Raw genomic sequence first — 13,724 nt, forward strand, 5'->3', positions numbered from 1 at the left:
GGAGTCTATCAGATTGTCAATTGTGGCCTGTGGAATGTTGGTCCACTCCACTTCAATGGCTGTGTGAGGTTGTTGGATATTCGTGGGAACTGGTACACGCTGTCGTATACGCCGGTCAAGCACATCCCGAACATGCTCAATGGGCGACATTTCCGGTGAGTATGCTGGCCATGCAAGAACTGGGACATTCTCAGCTGCCATCTGCCCTGAACAATGTGAACCATGATTCATCCGTGAAGCGCACACCTCTCCAACGTGCCAGACGCCATCGGATGTGAGCATTTGCCCACACAAGTCTGTTACGGCGACGAGCTGGAGTCAGGTCAAGACCCCGATGAGGACGACGGGCATGCAGTTGAGCGTCCCTGAGACGGTTTCTGACAGTTTGTGCAGAAATTGTTTGGTTGTGCAAACCAATTGTTCCAGCAGCTGTCTGGGTGGCTGGTCTCAGACGATCTTGGAGGTGAACCTGCTGGATGTGGAGGTCCTGGGCTGGTGTGGTTACACGAGGTCTGCGGTTGTGAGGCCGGTTGGATGTGCTGCCATATTCTCTGAAACGCCTGTGGAGACGGCTTATGGTTGAGGAATGAACATTCAATGCACGGGCGACAGATCTGGTTGACATTCCTGCTGTCAGCATGCCAATTGCACGCTCCCTCATTGCTTGTGGCATCTGTGGCATTTTGCTGTGAGACAAAACTGCACATTCCAGGGTGGCCTTTTGTTGTGGGCAGTCTGAGGTACACCTGTGCACTACTCATGATGTCAGATCAGCATCCTGATGTGGCACACCTGTGAGGTGGGATGGATTATCTCAATATGGCAGATGTGCCCACTACCACACATTTGGACTGATTTGTGACCACTGTTTGGGAGGGATGGTTATATTGTGTATCTGGAATGAATTTTAGGTCTCTACGTCCATCCCATGGGGAATGGGAGCAGTAACAAAGGTGTTGCGTTTATATTTTTGTTGAGTGTATGTCCTAAAACATGTATGGTGTCTTTTCTTATTGCCAAGTGACCAGCGTCACCACCATCATGACCATTACCAGAGGTGATGATGTTGTAAATAGTTCTGGATAAGTGTGAAAAGTCTACAGTGGTTTTTAACTTAATTAGGTTAGAACAATTAAATTGGGGATTTTGTTAGTGACACCAACAAGATAAGCTTTGTTTCTTTTCATGTTTCTACAAAGAGAAACATATTTTGTAAAAAGCTGAAATAGAAGAAACAGAAAAAAGCCATTTCATATCATGACATCACATTTACGGGTGTTGTTCATTGAGCAGTGCTACAAATACAAGCGTCAGCAACATAACAGCTGCTCCCACACTCACGTTTTCACTTTCAAATAAACAGAAAAATGCTGGGGTTTTTTACTGTAGTATTCTAAGATTATGTGGGCATTGGCTAATAACTATACTGTGTACTTCATAATGAACTACAATATGTGATTCTTGAAGTCTAAAATGTTATGGTATGAAGTGAACTGGTTAGCTATTGATGTCTTACAAATTTCTTTTAATTTTTTTCTTATATGAAATGTATATGAGGTCTACAGGATTAAAATAATTAAAAAGACTTTTGGTTCGTTTACTTTTCTATCCTTTGAGGCAGGGGCGTCCAACTCCAGCCACCGGGAGCTACTGTCCTGCAGCTTTTAGATTCATTATTGTTCCGACACACCTGAATGAAATGAGCGACTTGTTACCAGGCCTTTTCAAACTTGATGGCATGCTGAAGAGGTAATTCAACCATTTGATTCAGCTGTGTTGGAGTAGGCATGCATCTAAAAGCTGCAGGACAGAAGCCCTCAAGGACTGGAGTTGGACACACCTGCTTTCAGGTGACTCAGTGTGTGGCATGCCAGGCCAGCAGCGTCATAATTAAAAAGGAGCTGGAGTACACACAAGTACAGGTAGACACTGTAGGTGTATTCTTTCTGTAGCTTTTTCTTGACATAATAAAAACAGTTTCTATTGCTAAAAAGGAATTGGTTAAAGCTATATGTGTTTGAAAGGTAACCGAGCCATTTGAGCTAATTGGAATGGATTTGATTAGGAAATTCAAAATGACTTTAAATGGAAACCAGTACATATGTGTACTGATAGACTATTTAACAAAACCGCCTCCTTTGAAGTCCACGATCGCTGATGAGTATTAAATTCCGGTTCTTTTGGATTCTTTAGGGCCAAGAAAGACACGGCTCAAAATGGTCCTTTTACTTTAAAAATGATCTTTATTTTACATATCCGGATATGGAGACCTGGGCCCTGTTTCAGGAAGCCGGTTTAGTGGAAAAACTGAGTAAGTATACCCTGAGTTAACGAAAACTCTGGGTTTTCGGTTTCACAAAGCGAGTTCAGCTGAAGCCTGAGTGAGTCACTATGACGACACACTCCGTGAAGCTAACCTGCCCCCTAGCAGGTTTACTACAACTAAGCCTGACTGTCTCCGCCCCTTTGTCGGAAACCTGACAGTAGGAAGTGTCGGACATGGCCTGCCACTTCCTTGAAGAGCCAGTAGATCGTGAAGCCCAAATTCTCCGCAGAGCTCTCCGCCGGGAGAGAGTGATCAGAGCGCGTTTGGACATTTTATCATTTCCTGATGATTTTCTGTGCGAACGTTACCGTTTCTTAGCACAATCTATAATTTATTTGGATAACATCCTCAGGCCATATATTACGCATGTGATACATCGCGGACATGCTCTCAGTTCATTGCATATTATTGTGTGGATGCCTTAATAGGCATCCACACTATTGAGTTCCTGTTTCTCTTTATTGTGTGGATGCCTTAATAGGCATCCACACTATTGAGTTCCTGTTTCTCTTTATTCTTTATTATTCCGGGTGTTTCCGTACACTTTTCGCCGTGGATCTACTTCCACAATTTTTGTGCTATTTTCACCGTTCAAACTCTAAACTGTTCTGCTCTTTCTGCTTATGCCGGCTATGACTTTTGGTGTTTATTACTATTATACTTTTTAAAATATTACACTTTTTTCCTTTAATTTGTCCTATTGAAATGAATGGGAAACTTCCACAATTCTGCTAAAACTTTCTTGTCTTTGAAACTTAACTACTGCCTCATACTTTCACCTAGAAACTCCATTCAAACTTTAAAACGTTCTCAAATGATTGGGCTATTCCTGTATGATTCAGCTTTTTCAGATCTTCTACTGTTTTCATCTTATCTCTCTTTAAGTCTTCAGTTGCAAAATTGTGATTTTTCAGAAAATACATGCGTTGCTATGGTTGCTATGCAATTAACTCAGAGGGGACAGTGAAACTGTTTGAATTTTCTCTTCATGTCCAAACAACTTCTTGCTACTCGCTCAATTTCCACTCAAGCCCCACAGATTATACACCAAAACGTAGGTATTTTTGCTAGCTTTCAGAAAATGTCACTATCATTGTTGTGGGACTCATAGTTATTTTGCAAATCTCCTCAGAGTAACACAAAGTCAGAAAACTCTCCATATAAACTCAATGGAGGGTTTGTTCAAAATCACCGCTGGATTTCTCTAATGAGAGGCATTTTCAAATTGTCATATCTCCTTAACGAAGCGAAGTTAAGACATGAGGCTTGTCCCGGTATATCTTCAGACACTCCTGATGCTCACAATTCAAGAATTACTTTCTCACCTATTACCGTTCTGAGATGAGTTAGACTTGTTTGAGGGTAGGAAATTTGTCCCTCGCTCAGATTTCATCAGATTTCAAATTCTGGAAATGAGTCACTTTTTCCTCTCATCATATCTTTTTGATGGATTTCCACAGAGCCCTGAAAATTTCCATGACTGTTCACCAAAGCCTGCTGTTTCTTACGGTGAAAGAATGATTTTGATGCTCCATATAGATTTAGAGTTACCAAAGGTTGTTTGAGCGCAAGTCAAGGCAGTTTTTGCTTCGCCTCTACTCAGTTACAGTGTATTACAAGTCATATATCTTTAATAATTTATGTTTTATCTCTGAATTATGAAGACCTGAAGATTCCCCCATCTCTTCTGAACAAAACAATGTCTGAATGACCGTTCTAGCCTCTACGGTTAGGAAATTATGGCCATTTGTTCGAGTGGAATCCTGAATGTCAGAAATACACTGAAGAAAACTCACACCTCTCTCTGTGTCTGCGTGTGTAAGGGCTTACTACAGCAGGTGCAGCTAATTTAACTGACCTACATATACCAAGCCCAGACTCTCCACAGCTCCTGTTCCCTTTACTGTCTGTGTATGTGTGTCTGTGTATCAATATTTCTCCTATGTTTAGGTATTACTCCTCAATCATAGTATTTCTGCTAAAGCAAAGTACTTCTACTACATCTTAGTACTTCTGCTAAATCATAGTATTTTTTGAAAAATCATAGTATATTTGCCAAATCATGGTATTTGTGCAAAATCATGGTTTTGGGGCCAAATCATAATATTTCTGTTATGTTATAGTATATGTGCTGAATATATTATATGTGCCAAATCACAGTATTTATACCAAATTATAGTATTTATGCCAAATTACAGTATTTCTGCTAAAAAGCAGAAATAGTCCTTTTTAGCAGGAATTTCTGCCAAAAGATAGTATTTATGTTAAAACATAGTATTTCTGCTAAATCAGAGTATTCCTGCCAAATCATAGTATTTGTACTGAAACATAGTACTTCTGCCCAATCACATTATTTGTACTAAATGATAGTACTTGTGCCAAATCATAGTATTTGTGCCAAAGCATCGTATTTGTATGGAGTCATAGTATTTCTTCTAAATCATAGTATTTCAATCAAATCCCAGTAGTTGTTGTTAAAACGCAGTATTATTGCAAAATCATAGTATTTGTACCCATTCATAGTATTTCTGCTAAATCATAGCATTTGTGCCAAATCATGGTATTTGTGCAAAAACATAGTATGTCTGCAAAACCATAGTATATCCCTTATGTTATAGTATTACTACTAAGGCATAGTATTTCTGCCAAATCATAGTATTTGTACTAAATCATAGTACTTGTGCCAAATCATAGTATTTGTTGCACATCATAGAATTGGAACCAAAACATAGTATTTGTCCCAAAGCATCGTATTTGTATGGAGTAATAGTATTTCTTCAAAATCATAGTATTTCAATCAAATCTCAGTAGTTGTGTTAAAATGCAGTATTATTGCCAAATCATAGTATTTGTACCCAATCATAGTATTTTTGCCATGTCATTGTATTTGTGCCAAATCATAGTATTTTTGCCAAATTGTGGTATTTGTGCCCAATTAATAATTCTGTTATGTTATAGTATTACTACTAAGTTGTAGAATATCTGTTATGTTATAGTGTATCTGCGGAATATAGTATTTGTGCTAAATCGTAGTATTTATACCAAATCACAGTATTTGTGCTAAAACATAGTATTTCTGCCATATTGTGGCATTTGTGCAAGAACATTGAACTGTTATGTTATAGTATTACTACTAAGTCATAGTATTTCTGCGTTTTTATAGTATTTGTACTAAAACGTAGTATCTCTGCCAAGTCATAGAATTACTGCAATTTCATAGTTTTTTTTAGGAAATCTGTTATGTTATAGTATTACTACTAAGTCATAGTATTTCTGCCAAATCATAGTATTTGTGCCAAAGCATCGTATTTGTGTGGAGTCATAGTATTTCAATCAAATCTCAGTAGTTGTTGTTAAAACGCAGTATTATTGCCAAATCATAGCATTTGTTCCAAATCATGGTATTTGTGCAGAAAACTTGGTTTGTCTGCAAAACCATAGTATATCTCTTATGTTATAGTATTACTACTAAGGCATAGTATTTCTGCTAAATCATAGTATTTGTACTAAATCATAGTACTTTTGCCAAATCATAGTATTTGTTGCACATCATAGTATTGGAACCCAAACATAGTATTTGTCCCAAAGCATCGTATTTGTATGGAGTAATAGTATTTCTTCAAAATCATAGTATTTCAATCAAATCTCAGTAGTTGTGTTAAAATGCAGTATTATTGCCAAATCATAGTATTTGTACCCAATCATAGTATTTTTGCCAAATTGTGGTATTTGTGCCCAATTAATAATTCTGTTATGTTATAGTATTACTACTAAGTCGTAGAATATCTGTTATGTTATAGTGTATCTGCAGAATATAGTATGTGTGCCAAATCGTAGTATTTATACCAAATCACAGTATTTATGCTAAAACATAGTATTTCTGCCATATTGTGGTATTTGTGCAAGAACATTGAACTGTTATGTTATAGTATTACTACTAAGTCATAGTATTTCTGCCAAATCATAGTATTTGTGTGAATTTGTATACTGTTATATCACTGTAGTATGTAGTGGCTAAGTAAGGGGTGTTTACAGTGTAAATAGGTCATCTCTTGTGTTGGAGTGCCCTCTTGTGGCGCCTTTTGGGTAGTGCCTTAGTAAACGTGAACCCTGTAAGAAGTGTTATCAGACTGATTTGTAGTGGAGGAATTTGTTGCCAGTGTTCTTAATCATAGAAACCACACCATATCACCTCTCCACATCCTCCTACTGTATGCCATGCCTCCCTGTACCATCCATCTGACCGCCAATAAACTCCACCTGTGGTAATCTAATCCCTGGATGTCAGCCTCTCCTTCTGACCGAGGATAGTTACTATTGCAGCACCACCCAGCATTAAACTGACGTACACCATTCTGTACAATAGTATTTGTGCTAAAAAGTAGTATTTCTGCCAAATCATAGTATTACTGCTATTTCATACTATTTAAGCGAAATTACAGTGTTTCTGCAAAAACATGTTTGAGGGGTGGAAATCTGTCCTCCTCTCATTTTTCAAACTCCGAAAATTAAGCCATTTCTTCTCTCGTCATGTCTCCGCGACGGAGATACAAAGAGCTATGTAAATCGTAGTCAAAGTACACCAAAGTCCGCTGATTCACCCAGTGCAAGAATTATGCTTCTATCCCACCTAGTTTTTGAGTACAAATTTATAATTCATATTGATAATTTATTACAATTCTGCAAAGTTTTATGATTTTAGCAGCTTTTCTAATATGGACCTCACATTCTTGTTAACAGTCTATGGCAGAAATACATACAAGTACACAGCCTGATGAAGCAGACAGAAGCAGTACCTCTGATTGGTTCAGCATTTTCACCTCTTATCAGCACAAATCTCAGCCTCTTCTGCTGTTTTCATTAGAATTGTAAGCTTTTCCACCTTTTTTCAGTTACGTGAGAACCAGTTTGGCTCAATGAGTAGCTGAAAAATGTCAGCCTCTTCTGCTGTTTTAGCAGGATTTCAGAGTTCAGCTTTTTCACTTGTTTTAAGCACAAATTTCAGTTTCTTTACCTCATTTCACAACAAAGTTCTTCCTCTTCACCTCTTTTCTGCTAATTTGAGCTTCTGCTCCACAGTGCACATTGTCCCTCTCATCATATCTTTGCTTGTGACCAGAACTCATTTGGCTCAGAGGGTAGGGCATCTGCCATGAGACCCGGTGGCAGAGGTTTGAATCCTACCTGTGACAGTTGCTACACATGTTCCCTGCTTGCATGCACTCTGCTTTCTTGTGTGTCATTACACATACAGCCATCTTCAGCAAGTACTTCTGCTTCTACACCTCTTTTCAGCTCATCTTTTTGCTTCTTTGCCTCTTTTCAGCAGAAATTCTTCTGATTCACCTCTTTTCTGCCAAATGTTTAGCTTTTTCACCTCTTATCAGCACAATTCTAAGCAGATTCTGCTAATTTTACCACAATTGTCACTCTTTCCACCTCTTCTTTTTGTGAATGAGTTTGGTGCAGTGAGGTGAATTGCCGCCTTTAGACCAGAAGGGCCAGGTTCGAATCCTGCTCAGGGGAATGTTTTTTGTTTTTGTTTTTTTTCAACTTTTTCAGCTTTTTTCAGCAGACATCTTCACCGTTAAGGCATCCACACAGCATTTTCGCAGGAAATGCAAATTTTTCTAGTTCTTTATTATTCCGGGTGTTTCCGTACACTTTTTGCCGTGGATCTACTTCCACAATTTTTGTGCTATTTTCACCGTTCAAACTCTAAACTGTTCTGCTCTTTCTGCTAATGCCGGCTATGACTTTTGGTGTTTATTACTATTATACTTTTTAAAATATTACACTTTTTTCCTTTAATTTGTCCCATTGAAATGAATGGGAAACTTCCACAATTCTGCTAAAACTTTCTTGTCTTTGAAACTTAACTACTGCCTCATACTTTCACCTAGAAACTTCATTCAAACTTTAAAATGTTCTCAAATGATTTGGCTATTCCTGTATGATTCAGCTTTTTCAGATCTTCTACCGTTTTAATCGTATCCCTCTTTGAGTTTTCAGTTGCAAAATTGTGATTTTTCAGAAAATACATGCGTTGCTATGGTTGCTATGCAATTAACTCAGAGGGGACAGTGAAACTGTTTGAATTTTCTCTTCATGTCCAAACAACTTCTTGCTACTCGCTCAATTTCCACTCAAGCCCCACAAATTATACACCAAAACGTAGGTATTTTTGCTGGCTTTCAGAAAATGTCACTATCATTGTTGTGGGACTCATAGATATTTTGCAAATCTCCTCAGAGTAACACAAAGTCAGAAAACTCTCCATATAAACTCAATGGAGAGTTTGTTCAAAATCACCGCTGGATTTCTCTAATGAGAGGCATTTTCAAATTGTCATATCTCCTTAACGAAGCGAAGTTAAGACATGAGGCTTGTCCCCGTATATGTTCAGACACTCCTGACGCTCACAATTCAAGAATTTCTTTCTCACCTATTACCGTTCTGAAATGAGTTGGACTTGTTTGAGGGTAGGAAATTTGTCCCTCGCTCAGATTTCATCAGATTTCAATCTCTGGAAATGAACCACTTTTTTCTCTCGTCATATCTTTTTGATGGATTTCCACAGAGCCCTGAAAATTTCCATGACTGTTCACCAAAGCCTGCTGTTTCTTACGGTGAAAGAATGATTTTGATGCTCCATATAGATTTAGAGTTACCAAAGGTTGTTTGAGCGCAAGTCAAGGCAGTTTTTGCTTCGCCTCTACTCAGTTACAGTGTATTACAAGTCATATATCTTTAAGAATTTATGTTTTATCTCTGAATTATGAAGACCTGAAGATTCCCCCATCTCTTCTGAATAAAACGATGCCTGAATGACCGTTCTAGCCTCTACGGTTAGGAAATTATGGCCATTTGTTCGAGGGGAATCCTGAATGTCAGAAATACACGAAGAAAACTCACACCTCTCTCTGTGTCTGTGTGTGTAAGGGCTGACTACAGCAGGTGCAGCTAATTTAACTGACCTACATATACCAAGCCTTCCCTTTACTGTCTGTGTATGTGTGTCTGTGTATCAATATTTCTCCTATGTTTAGGTATTACTCCTCAATCATAGTATTTCTGCTAAAGCAAAGTACTTCTACTACATCTAAGTACTTTTGCCAAATCATAGTATTTCTGCCAATTCATAGTATTTTTGCAAAATCATAGTATTTGTGCAAAATCATGGTTTTGGGGCCAAATATTTCTGTTATTTTATAATATATGTGCTGAATATATTATATGTGCCAAATCATAGTATTTATCCCAAATTATAGTATTTATGCCAAATTACAGTATTTCTGCTAAAACGCAGAAATAGTACCTTTTAGCAGGAATTTCTACCAAAAGATAGTACTTCTGCTAAATCAGAGTATTTCTGCTAAACCAGAGTATTCCTGCCAAATCATAGTATTTGTACTGAAACATGGTACTTCTGCCCAATCATAGTATTTATACCCAATCATAGTATTTCTGCTAAATCATAGCATTTGTGCCAAATCATGGTATTTTTGCAAAAACATAGTATGTCTGCAAAACCATAGTATATCTCTTATGTTATAGTATTACTACTAAGGCATAGTATTTCTGCCAAATCATAGTATGTGTGCCAAATCGCAGTATTTATACCAAATCACAGTATTTGTGGTAAAACATAGTATTTCTGCCATATTGTGGTATTTGTGCAAGAACATTGAACTGTTATGTTATAGTATTACTACTAAGTCATAGTATTTCTGCATTGTTATAGTATTTGTACTAAAACGTAGTATCTCTGCCAAGTCATAGAATTACTGCAATTTCATAGTTTTTTTTAGGAAATCTGTTATGTTATAGTATTACTACTAAGTCATAGTATTTCTGCCAAATCACAGTATTTGTGCCAAAGCATCGTATTTGTATGGAGTCATAGTATTTCTTCTAAATCATAGTATTTCAATCAAATCTCAGTAGTTGTTGTTAAAACGCAGTATTATTGCCAAATCATAGTATTTGTACCCAATCATAGTATTTCTGCTAAATCATAGCATTTGTGCCAAATCATGGTATTTGTGCAAAATCATAGTATGTCTGCAAAACCATAGTATATCTTTTATGTCATAGTATTACTACTAAGGCATAGTATTTCTGCCAAATCATAGTATTTGTACTAAATCATAGTACTTGTGCCAAATCATAGTATTTGTTGAACATCATAGTATTGGAACCAAAACATAGTATTTGTCCCAAAGCATCATATTTGTATGGAGTAATAGTATTTCTTCTAAATCATAGTATTTCAATCAAATCTCAGTAGTTGTGTTAAAATGCAGTATTATTGCCAAATCATAGTATTTGTACCCAATCATAGTATTTTTGCCAAATCGTGGTATTTGTGCCCAATTAATAATTCTGTTATGTTATAGTATTACTACTAAGTCGTAGAATATCTGTTATGTTATAGTGTATCTGCGGAATATAGTATGTGTGCCAAATCGTAGTATTTACACCAAATCACAGTATTTTTGCTAAAACATAGTATTTCTGCCATATTGTGGTATTTGTGCAAGAACATTGAACTGTTATGTTATAGTATTACTACTAAGTCATAGTATTTCTGCGTTGTTATAGTATTTGTGCTAAAACGTAGTATCTCTGCCAAGTCATAGAATTAATGCAATTTCATAGTTTTTTTTTTAGGAAATCTGTTATGTTATAGTATTACTACTCAGTCATAGTATTTCTGCCAAATCATAGTATTCGTGTGAATTTGTATACTGTAATATCACTGTATTATGTAGTGGCTAAGTAGGGGCTGTTTACTAAGTGCATCAGTGTAAATAGGTCATCTCTTGTGTTGGAGTGCCCTCTTGTGGCGCCTTTTGGGTAGTGCCTTAGTAAACGGGAACCCTGTAAAAAGTGGCATCAGACTGATTTGTAGTGGAGGAATTTGTTACCAGTTTTCTTAATCTTTAATCTGTATGCATGTTGTAATGCATACCCTGTTCTTAATCATAGAAACCACACCATATCACCTCTCCACATCCTCCTACTGTATGCCATACCTCCCTGTACCATCCATCTGACCGCAATAAACTCCACCTGTGGTAATCTAATCCCTGGATGTCAGCCTCTCCTTCTGACCGAGGATAGTTATAGTATTTGAGCCAAATCATAGTATTTGTGCTAAAACATAGTATTTCTTCCAAATCATAGTATTTGTGCCAAAGTATAGTATTTCTTCCAAATCATAGTATAACTGCACAATAAAGGTTCTTGAGCCACATCAGTGTTTGTGCCAAATCTTAGTATTTCTTCTAAATCCTAGTAATTCTGCTCAATGATAGAATTTCTGCTATGCTTTAGTACTTTTTTCCTAGATTGTAGTACTTCTGCTAAGTCAAAGTATGTCATGTAAATCATAGTATTTCTACCAAGTCCCAATGTTTCTGCTAAATCATAAATAATGTTTTAGTACAAATTGTATGATTTGGTGGAACTTTCTGTGTTCCAGCACAAATGCTATGATTTGGCAGGAAAAAAATATTATTTAGTATAAATACTAAGTTTTAGCAGAAATGCTATGTTTAAACTTTAAAAAATTCTGCTATTTCTGATGATGTGTGTTATGACTTTTGACCATTGAAATGAATGGAACACATTATCAATGTGGTCACTGATTTTGCATGATGGGCTGAGCTGTGCTTTACCTCAGTGAGATAAGCATCCGTTCTCAGACTGGGAGGCCTGGGTTCAAATCCAGCTTATGGCAACATTTCTTTCACTTAACAGTTAAACTTTTTTAAAACTCTTTTCAACACAAATTTCATTTTATTCACCCCTTTTCAGCAAAATTTTCAGTTTTTTTAACCCCTTTTCAGCACAAATCCAAACTTTATCAGCTCTTTTTCAGCAAAAACCTCTTTTCAGCAGAATTCTGCTCATTCAACTCTTTTCAGCAAAATTTTCAGTTTTTTCTGCTGTTTTCAGAAAAAAACTCTTTTCAGCAGAATTCTGCTCATTCACCTCTTTTCAGCAGAAATTCTGCTGATGGAACTCTTTTCAGCAGAATTTTCACCCCTTTTTTTTTGCCCAAATTCTGCTAGCACAATTGTCAATCTCTCCACCTTTTCTTTGTGAGAAAGTGTTTGGCTCAGTGAGCTAAATAGCTACCCTTTGATCAGGAGGGCCAGGTTCAAATCCTGCTCAGGGCATCTTTTTTTTTTTTTTTTTTTTTTTCAACTTTTTCAGCTTTTTTCAGCAGATATCTTCAGCCGTTAAGGCATCCACACTGCATTTTCGCAGGAAATGCAATCTTTTCTAGTTTGTATTGCACTTCGGTTTCTTGCAAACGGGAGCTTTCTGTATAATATTGGTGACGCTGAGCACGTTTCCAAGGCTACCGTCTGTCGGGCAGTCAGGAATGTTACAGTTGCACTGAAACGTCTCCTGTACTCGTCTGTGGTGTTCCCCGGTCATAGACCCACAAGATTTATCAAAGAGGGATGCCACAAAATTGCAGGTATCAGGATGACCAAAACTTAATTCATGATGTGGTGATACTTGGACTACTACTTAAATTGCACATTTATTTTCAGGGTTCCCAGGCGTGATTGGATGTATAGATGGCACTCACATTCCAATCATTGCTCCTTCAGTAAATGAAGGAGACTATGTGAACAGGAAGTCTTTCCACAGCATTAATGTACAGGTACATAGTTCCCTGTAGCATTTCAAACTAACAAATTATTTCATTATAGTAATGGATGCTAATTTGTGTTCTCTGCACTGTGAAGATCATATGTGATGCTGCCAACATTATCACAAATGTGGAAGCCAAGTGGCCAGGCTCTGTCCATGACTCACAAATATTCCGTGAATGTACACTGAGCACAAAATTTGGACATGGTGAATTGAGAATACTTTAAAATATATAAAGACCAATTGCTTCAGGGACATTTGAACTGAAGTGTACCCTTCTGTCTTAGGAGAGTTCACTGGCTACTTGCTTGGTGATAGGGGGTATCCATGTTTACCCTATTTGCTTACCCCTTACCCTGACCCTGAACCGGGCCCACAGCAGCGATATAATCTGGCTAATTGCAGGACAAGAGCCAGAATTGAAATGACTATCGGAATGCTTAAGGCCCGGTTCCAGTGCCCGCAAAGACTCAGGGTCACCCCAGAAAGGGCATGTGACATTATTGTGGCATGTGTGATTCTTCACAACATTGCCACAATTAGAGGAGAACACTGTCCTTCTGAACCAAACATCAGCAGTGATCCAAACCATGAACATCCTGGCCCTCCCACGGACATACAAGATGGAAGAGCAGTCAGAGACACCATATGTCACAATCATTTCTTTTGACCCATCACCTCAACATGTTGAAAGAAGAATAAACAGATTTTTTGTTCAACTGGC

General features: G+C 37.4%; 1 long non-coding RNA gene across 1 annotated transcript; it reads left to right on the forward strand.

Moving 5' to 3' along the window:
• The first annotated feature begins 11,721 nt into the window (after positions 1-11,721).
• LOC113024841 (uncharacterized) lies at positions 11,722-13,724 on the forward strand. Its single transcript, XR_013909868.1, has 2 exons — positions 11,722-13,207; positions 13,288-13,724. It is a non-coding gene; the product is annotated as an uncharacterized LOC113024841 (long non-coding RNA).

This window comes from Astatotilapia calliptera, chromosome 6 (genome assembly GCF_964374335.1).
Source record: "Astatotilapia calliptera chromosome 6, fAstCal68.1, whole genome shotgun sequence".
NCBI classification, from domain to species: domain Eukaryota; kingdom Metazoa; phylum Chordata; class Actinopteri; order Cichliformes; family Cichlidae; genus Astatotilapia; species Astatotilapia calliptera.